The following is a 9,645-nucleotide window of genomic DNA, read 5'->3' as shown; positions in this document are numbered from 1 at the left end:
GGTGGTTGCGGCAGGGAACCACAAACCCCATACAACCCAGGGCGACACCCTCCACCACCCTCCAACCTACAGGTGCCCTTGCTCCCGACAGGGGGCCCGGGAGGTGGCGCGAGCGATTGTTGATGGGACCCCCAGAGAGCTGAAATGAGGGCTGGGGCTGAACCTCTCATTTCGTTTATGGTAAACAACAAACCATTAAAAGCTCTGGTGGACACCGGAGCCACCTATTCGACTGTCACAGGCGGCATAAAACAATCTGATCTGAGTGACAAAATTGTGACGGTCATCGGGTTCTCTGGGGGAAGTGAAAGCTGGCAAATGACACAACCATTTAAAGTAGAAGTGGCAAATCAATGCTTATCACACTCGTTCCTTTTCTCCAGCAATGCTCCTATTCCTCTTTTGGGTAGAGATTTATTAATAAAATTAGGGGCTAGCATTCTGTGCTCAGTAGAAGGGGTTATAGTTACATTTCCAGATGGTACAACCATTAACTGTTCCCTATCAGGTAATACGACAGACAGCCAGTGGATGCTGACCTCGTGTGGGGAGGAGGAGGCAGCTGATCTTTACTGGGTAAAATTAGATGATGACACACAGTGGGGCACAGCAATGGAACTGTATAATAAATACCGTTCGTGGATTTCAAATTTAGATATCTATTTACCCCCCATAGACCCATTGCATTGTACATTGTTTTATGACAGGAATGACATCACCAATTATGAAGAAATGTTTCAGGAAGTGGAGGGGGACAGATGGGTGTTGGAGGGAGCCGGAATTTTTGTGAGTAAAGAAGGAGTGATGGCTCCAATGAAGCTGACAGAAGAGCAGTTGAAGTGGTATGAGATGGCAGACACAGCAGCACCTCACATATCGTTAGCCTTACACCCAAGCCATGAAGCCAGGGAGCTAGGTAAGATTACAAAAACACTGTTGGCCACCCAGGATTGGGAGCCCACGGAGAAGACGGATGTTAAATATTCACCTAAACACAAAGCCTATTGGATAGAAGGTGCCACATGAGACACTGGAGCTCTAGAGCATGTGCAGGTTTCTAGATTCCATGGCAGGGAGCTGTCAGATAGTGTGGGAGCACCAGATATCATAAAAAATTTACCTGAGGATCTTTGGTCTCAGGGCCCAACAGATGTAGGTTTTTGTAACATGTCTCCAGTTTACTTTCAGTTAAGCACACCTGACCCCATCTGGATTCCACAATACCGCAACAAACCTGAGGCGGACGAGGGTGTGACCGCAACAGTAAAAGGTCTCCTAGAGAGGGGTGTTATTACACCATATAAATCTAGGTGGAACACGCCTATTTTTCCGGTGCCAAAACCAGGCACGAATAAGTACAGGTTGGTACATGATTTGAGAGCAATTAATGCTGTTGTGGCTACACCATCGTTAACAGTGCCTAATCCGTATACTGCACTCTCTGTGATAACACCTGAGCACAATTGGTTTACATGTATTGATTAGGCTAATGCATTTTTCTGTATCCCTTTAGCAGAGGAATGCAAGGTGTGTGGCTTTCACGTACAAAGGTTGTCAATATTCTTACAACCGACGACCCCGGGGGTTTGTTTTATCACCAGGAATTTTTAACCATGCACTAAAACAACAATTACAGGACTGTAGTTTGCCTGGAGACTGTGTGTTGATCATGTATGTTGATGACCTCCTTTTGGCAGCCAAAACAGAGCAAGGATGCCCGGAGGGGAGCGAAGCTGTGTTAAGACAATTACACAAAAGTGGCTTCAAGGTAAGCAAAGAAAAGCTGCAATTTTGCAGACCTTGTGTTACATTTCTAGGTCGCATGATCACCCCAGAGGGCTCCACGCTAACGGTAGCCCATAGACGAGGAATTCTGAGTCATCCAAAGCCAACCACGGTTAAGGAGATGTTGTCATTCCTAGGCCTAACAGGGTATAGTAGACATTATATTCCAATGTATGTTTCATTAACAGCCCCTTTGAGAGATCTTGTAAAACAACAGGGTATGAAGAATTTGAGAGCAGACATTGAGTGAACACAGGAAGCTGAACGGACGTTCATTAACCTGAAACAACAGATGGCACATGCAGCTAATCTCAGCAGTGCCGATCACAGATCACCATTTCACTTGGACGTCTCTGAGACAGGGTCAAGTGCACATGGGGTACTTTATCAAAAAGACCAGGGGGGCAGAAAAGTGTTGATGTATGTTAGCATGTTGTTGGACAGTGTAGAACAAAGACAGCCACCATGCAGCAGGTTTGTCGCAGGACTGGCAAAGATAGTGAAGAAATGTCTCACATCGTTATGGGCCACCACCTAATTGTTTTAACCACGCATTCAATCGCATCTTTTGTTAATTCTGAATCATTCACATTTTCCTCTTTGCGACAGCGACGCATTGCAGCAATTTTGCTCGCCGACCATATTATATACACACATGAGGGCATTAACATGGCAGATTTGGTGGAGGAGGGAGAACCACACGACTGTGCACCGATCACAGAGAGGGCATCAGTGGTCAGACCAGGTTTGTTTGCAAAACCATTGACTGGCCTTGAGCCAGTCATGACTTTGTTCACTGACGGGTGCTGTTTCAGGGCTGAGGACGGAAGTTTGAAAGCGGCTTATGCAGTGGTAGAGCAGGTAGGACATGAGATGATTACAAGGGATGCAGCAAGGTTAGATGGGAAGCAGTCAGCACAGAGGGCAGAAATGGTAGCAGTGATCAAAGCCTTGCAACATGCTGGTGGACACCGTGTAAACATCTATACTGACTCTGCTTATGTTGTTACAGCTGTACATGTAGAAATGCCGTTGTGGAAACGTTGTGGCTTTATCACTTCGTCAGGTCGACCAATAACACATGCATGTGAAGCCAGAGACCTTTTAGAGGCTCTGATGATCCCCTCAGAGGTGGCAGTGATTAAATGCGCTGGTCACTCTAAGGTGGATAGCTCTTTGAGCCGAGGCAATGACGCAGCAGACTTGGCGGTAAAAGCTGCTGCTGGTTATTTGTCCTCGCAGATGATGTGCACATCAGAAAGAACATCTAACGATCTATTGCCGAGATTCACAAGGGAATACCTTTGTAAAGAGCATCAGCGCTGTACCCCTGAAGAAGTCTCTGTGTGGGCACAACATGGAGCCGTTCGTTTCATTTAACCTCATGTGTAGCTTGTGACCCCCCCTCAAGGGATCTTGCAGAGACACGGGTGGACCTGAGTAGTCAGGTCCAAGAGGGGGAAAGTGCGGGTGGAGAACCAGAGGCTGAAGAAGCCACAGGTGAAATCACAACACCACCAGTACAATAACAATTGCAAATCATTCACAAGACAGGTGTCGTGTTCACAAGTCCATACACAGATGCGGTACTGAAAAGGTGATTGCACAGAACAGACAACCAGGTGAATGTCCTGTGACCAAAGAGAAGGACGGTAGAATCATTTTCCAAAAGTGCAACAAACTTTGAGTGAATAATAACGGAGGTGGAAATACGTATTACCATTTATTCTTTATAATCAATATATATTGTTATAATTGTGATTTTTCATATTTTAAATATTCAGATTTTTCCATATTTATTATTTTCATATTTATTATTTTTCATATATTTCATATTTTGTTTATTTACTATTTTTCATACTTTTATATTGCTATTGTGATTTTTATATTGTCATATTCATTAACGTATAACCATTTATTCCTTACATTTCTATTTTGAGGGATTTTAACCATATATTTTTCCTTAATTGCATATTCCCATTAAGTATACTGTGTTGAACCATTTTAATTTCCAAGAGTGTGTTTTTGTTCCTTTAAAGTCCAAGAGAGGGCAACAAGATGAAGCTGTGGGAAAACTGTAAGCTGTCGGTGATCCTATTAATAATTTCAGGAGTTATAGTAGGAATAATTTTTAGCCTAGCTGAGGGTCAGGGAAGCAACAACACCATATTGAAATCGAGACACAAAAAAGCCATAGCCGATACGAGGTTACCGTGTGAACAACTCGTAATTAACTATGTTTGGGGTAAGACCACATCGTTCACTTTCGACCTATGCGCTGTCATAAATTGTGGGGGAAAAAATAGCTCATGGAGGGGGTACAACATATATATATGTATGGACGGGAATATGGACAGTGTTTGTAAGGCGTACCAGTCTAGGCAAACCCATAGGGGTGAATGGTGTCCGTCATGGAATAAGGTAATAGCATATACCGGTGGTTGGACCCCGGAAGAACCTAGCCTTTGACCATCCTCCGCAAAATTTGATTTCAAAATGCAAAGAGATTACAGTGCAAGTCAAAATCCACTCACCCTTTCAATATCCACCAGAACGGGATCAGCCAATTATACAGGGGAATTTTTCCTTATAATGGGGGTGCACATGCAAGGAACAGATAGAAAAGCAGTAATAAAATTTGTTGTGGACAGTTCACCTGAGGAGGAAAGAAATGAGACAATAGCTGAGCCATTGTCGGTAGAACAAAAGAATGGAGTGGTAGAAATAGATTACACCATGTTAAAACCAGAAGATATGATAGAGAGAGCCACAGGATATGGGGAAAATAATTTGTGGCTGGAATGGATAATTACCACAGCCAGAGAACAGAGGTTAGACGATTGTGTAGGATGTGCTAATGCAAGACCCCATTTATATATAGGACCAGCCCCGTTGTACCAAAACGATACGTGGGGCTATGAGTGTATGCTGGCACTGACACGGATGGCCAGTCCAAAAAATTGTACCACATTGGCAGCAATATTCCCACCAATAACCAACCTTTCACGGGCAGGTCCATTTACACCAAAGAAAGCAAATTATACCTGTTATGATATTAAACGTCAATCACCAACCAGCAACCTGGAGAGATAAACAAGGAGTGGTGTGATCAGATAATAGTAGAGAATGGGACTAAAATAGGTACGTGGGCTAGGGCAGGTTTGTATTATTATTGTGGAGATCGAAGATTATTTACTAGGATACCTGAGAAGGCAAAGGGAGTGTGTGCTTTGGTAAGACTGGGGGCCCCAATAACTCAGATAGGTGACAGAGCAGTCAGAACGGAAAACATAAATTCAGCAACATTGACTAGAAGACGTAGGAGACACATCATTAAACAGAGAGCAATAGGTTCAAGTGTAGATTTATCATTAAATAGTCCGACGTATATCGATGCGATAGGAATTCCCAGAGGTGTACCAGATGAATATAAGCTAGCGAACCAAGTGGCAGCAGGTTTTGAGAATATACCAATAATGGCTGCTCTTTTTCCAGTCACCCCAAACAAGAATGTAGATAGGATTAATTATGTGCATTATAATGTGATGAGATTAGCAAATATGACAAGGGATGCAGTAGATGGTTTAGCGGAGCAACTAGCACCAACTTCACTGATGGCTATACAGAACCGTATGGCTCTGGACATGCTGTTGGCAGAGAAGGGAGGAGTATGTGTAATGTTTGGTGATCTTTGTTGTACGTACATTCCCAATAATACTGCCCCAGATGGATCAGTGACGAGGGCGTTGGAAGGTTTGAAAACTTTGTCTATCGAAATGAAGGAACATTCAGGAGTAAATAATCCTATTGGAGATTGGCTAGACAAAACATTGGGAAGATGGAAAGCAATAGTAATGTCTATTGTGATGTCCATAGGGGTATTTGTAGCAATTTTGATTACGTGTGGTTGTTGTTGCATTCCTTGCCTTAGATCGCTGTGTAATCGCTTAATAATTTCAGCTATTGAGAGACCGGAAAGCCCCAAACCATTTAATATGCCATTGTTATCTAGCTATAATAACGACACGGAGGACCAAGAATTTTGACCTCTTTCGAGGTCAAGAGAGGGATTATTGGGGTTACGATGTTCTATGTATTATAAGTTTATGTTTACTGTTGTTTTACTGTCAAATATAATGATATGAGCATGTCCATGCTGTGCTGGGTTTTCTAAATCTTGAAAACAAGTTGGCAGGAGTGTGAAACGAGAGCTTTGAGGAATGCGGAAGCTGATTTTCAAATAACGTGTGTGTGTGTGCGTAAATCGCATTTTTCGGCAGGGCGGCTATTTTCAAAATGTTTTGCAGGGAACCAACGGTTGGGGGGAATGGAGTCAGATTTAACATGTCCCGAGGTGATTGGTTCCAGAGGATTGAATTATAAATATCTGTAACCCGGAAGTGTGTTTTTCAGTTGTTCGCTCATATATATGTTGAGAGACAACCCCAGCTGGAAAGAAGCTTTTACATCTGATAATAAATTCTACTTAAACTTATTGGGAAAAACTGTCTCTTTGACTTTTCTTCAAATTTTTGAACATGCAGGACTGAAGCGAAAAAGTCCGTCAGTACAAAGCAGCAGGGATATGAAGAAATAAAAATATCTATCTAAGTATGCCGCCCATCGATTGAATGCGAGACTCCGGTTCATAAACAGATGTTTATTCACATTAACACCGTAGAACTAAAAGTTCAGGTAAACAAAATAAAAACAACATCAAATATTGCAAACATTACATAAGTAACAATAAATAATACAGATTAATACTAACCACTTTAGCCTGCTTCTCAACCAACGGCAGAGTCATTTTCCAGAAGCAATCTTCAGTGTCAAAAAATATGTTCTTCAACTTAAACACAGTTGTTACAATAACCACGAAGCATGGAGTTTAAAGAATAAAAGATTAAACTAGCAGGTAACATTACCGCTACATGTGCGCTTGGTCTTTGTGCTTAGGTTACGGAGTTTACTGGTGCTACTTCCGGTTATTCGGCATGTCAAAATAAAAGTACGTGCGTATTTCAAAATAAACTAAAAAAACAGCTGCGTTTACACTCCCACCATCACACAATGTGTGCTTCACAACACAAAAAATTGAAATTCTTAACAGAACCTTGTAAACATTGATGTAAATACACACATATACTTTCAAATATAAACAAACAATGTTATTGTAGAGCTAACCTACTTATTCAGCCTCAAGCAGTAGTACAGTTTTGTGTATTGACCTTTCTAAGTAAACTGGCTTATGTGAGCATGCGCCTTTACTGTCTAGTGTTGTGTCACTAAGTAACAGTTTGAGTTTTCTGGCTCTTCCGTCAGATCCTTGGAAGACTTCAACTGCTTTCGCCAGCTTCCACTGATTTCTTGGTATGCCATCATCTTGCAACAGGACAATGTCATTCACTTTAGCATTTCTCCTGTCCTTGTTCCATTTGCTCCTCTGCTGCAGATTCAGCAAATACTCCTTTCTCCACCTGGTCCAAAATTCATTGGACAAGAACTGTACTCTCTTCCATCTTTTCTGAAGATAGAGATCTTCCCTTACAAACTCACCAGGTGGTGGTGCGGTTATTGACGATGTCATGGTCAATTTATGGTTTGGAGTTAGGGGTTCAGGTCCTAAAGGGTCATTGAGATGTTCTGTGGTCAATGGTCGACTGTTCACTATAGCCATCACTTCGTACAGGAATGTTCTCAATGAAGAGCTGTCTAATCTTCCAGCAGACTGATCTAGGATGGATGTGAGGACACTTCTCACGGTCCAAATCTGCCTCTCCCAGACACCACCCATGTGACTAGAAGCAGGTGTGTTCATGAAAAAGTTGCATCCCAACTCTTTCACACGTTCTCGCTCCATTCCTTTCATTAATTCTTGGAATTCATTGCGTGCCCCAACGAAGTTTGTACCTTGATCACTTTGTAGTTGACTTACATTGCCTCTTATAGCAATAAAACAGCGCAACACATTTAGGAAAGCATCAGTGGAAAGGTCATCCAATACTTCAATGTGGATGGCACATGAACACATGCAGGTGAATAGAAGCCCATACCTCTTCAGTTCTTTCCTTCCATCTTTGACAATAAATGGTCCGAAACAGTCCATACCACTATACGTAAATGGAGGGGTAGCTTCCATCCTCTCTGGGGGAACGTCGGCCATTTTTTGTTCTTGATTACATTTTCTGAACTTTCTGCATTTGATGTACTTGAAAATGAGTGATGACACTTCACTACTACACCCCAGGATCCAAATCCCACTGGAGCGTAGTTCATCGATGGTCATTCCACGACCCTGATGCTTCACCTTTTCATGGAAGTGCTTTATCAACAATCGAGATACATGATGTCCTCTGGGGAGGATAGCTGGGTGTTTGACATGAGGGTGGAGTGTTGCTTGTGTCAATCTACCTCCCACCCTCAGGATATCTTGGCTGTCCATAAAGGGGTTCAACTTGTGCAGTTTGGTTGACTTGTTCCTCTTTACCTCTTTCTTTTGTTTAAAAGCCTTGATTTCATCACTGAACGCTTCTTCCTGAACTGCATAGATTATGAATTGTTCAGCTTCCATTCTTTCTTCAAGTGTCGTAACTTCAATGGATCTTGTTTTAAGACCTTTCACCTCCTTTGCAAGACGCTTAAGTCTTGCTATAGCTCTTACAACTCTTTTCCAATCTGAAAACTTCTGAAGTCGGTCTGATAGGGACCTTTCCTCATTTGCTTTCGTTGTGTGAATTTGTTTTTTTTTTTATTTCTGGGTCGTCCTCATTGAGTTCTCTCACCTTAAACTATTCTTCCTTAGGGAGGTCCTTTTGCCACAAGAAACTAGGTCCCGTGAACAAGTTAGACGAGAGGCATGGTCAGCCGGGTTATTTTCTGATATAGAAAATATTGCCACTGACTTGGATCTGTGCTCGATTTGATCTGCTGGATCCGATTGGCTACGAATACATGAAATCGCTTTTCATCATTATTAATGTAACCAAGGACGACCTTGGAATCGGTCCAAAAGTATTCCTGTAGATTTCCAATCTCCATTTCTCTCCCTAGCAGGTCACTCGACCTTGTGGCCACGACTGCAGCTGAGAGTTCCAGCCTTGGGATTGTTGTTACCTTTGTTGGTGCAACCCTCGCCTTCCCCATAACAAGAGCACACTGGACTTCTCCAGACCTCGAAACAACCCTAAGGTAAGAACACATTCCATAACCAGAAACACTGGCGGAAAAATGGTGAAGCTCACACTGCTGAACTTCCTTAGCTGCCAATGGCACGTAGTGCCGTGGTATCTCTACCGAAGACAGATTATGAAGGTCTTGGAGCCATGCTTCCCAACACGGCCTGAGATCGTCAGGAAGCGGCTCATCCCATCCTACCTTGTCTTGGCACATCCTTTGTAGAATCTGTTTACCTTTCAAATGATAGGTGCCACAAATCCAAGAGGATCAAAAATTTAGGCCACTGTTGACAGTACTCCTCTTCTGGTAAAAGGATGTTATTTTACCCTCACTCTGAACTGGAACTTATCTGAGCTAATGCACCATTGAACCCCGAGAGCCCGTTCCATCTTTTGCTCACCCAAGGCCATGTCCAGGTCAGCTGCAACTTCAGCAAGTTCTTGCTTTGGGATTGTGGCAAAAACCTTCTTGTTGTTGGTAATGAATTTGTGTAAGTGGAGTTTACCGGTGTTGCAGAGGCCTATTGCCTCTCTAACAAGCTCGATAGCTTCTTCTTCACTGTCCAAACTTGTTAATCCATCGTCAACATAAAAGTTGAGCTGAATAAACCTCACTGTAGCTTCACTAAACTTGCCTTCTCCTTCTGCAGCCAGGTGTTTGAGCCCAAAATTTGCGCATCCAGGT

This window comes from Barbatula barbatula (genome assembly GCF_947034865.1).
Source record: "Barbatula barbatula genome assembly, chromosome: 23".
NCBI classification, from domain to species: domain Eukaryota; kingdom Metazoa; phylum Chordata; class Actinopteri; order Cypriniformes; family Nemacheilidae; genus Barbatula; species Barbatula barbatula.
Note: the sequence above shows the minus strand (reverse complement) of the source record.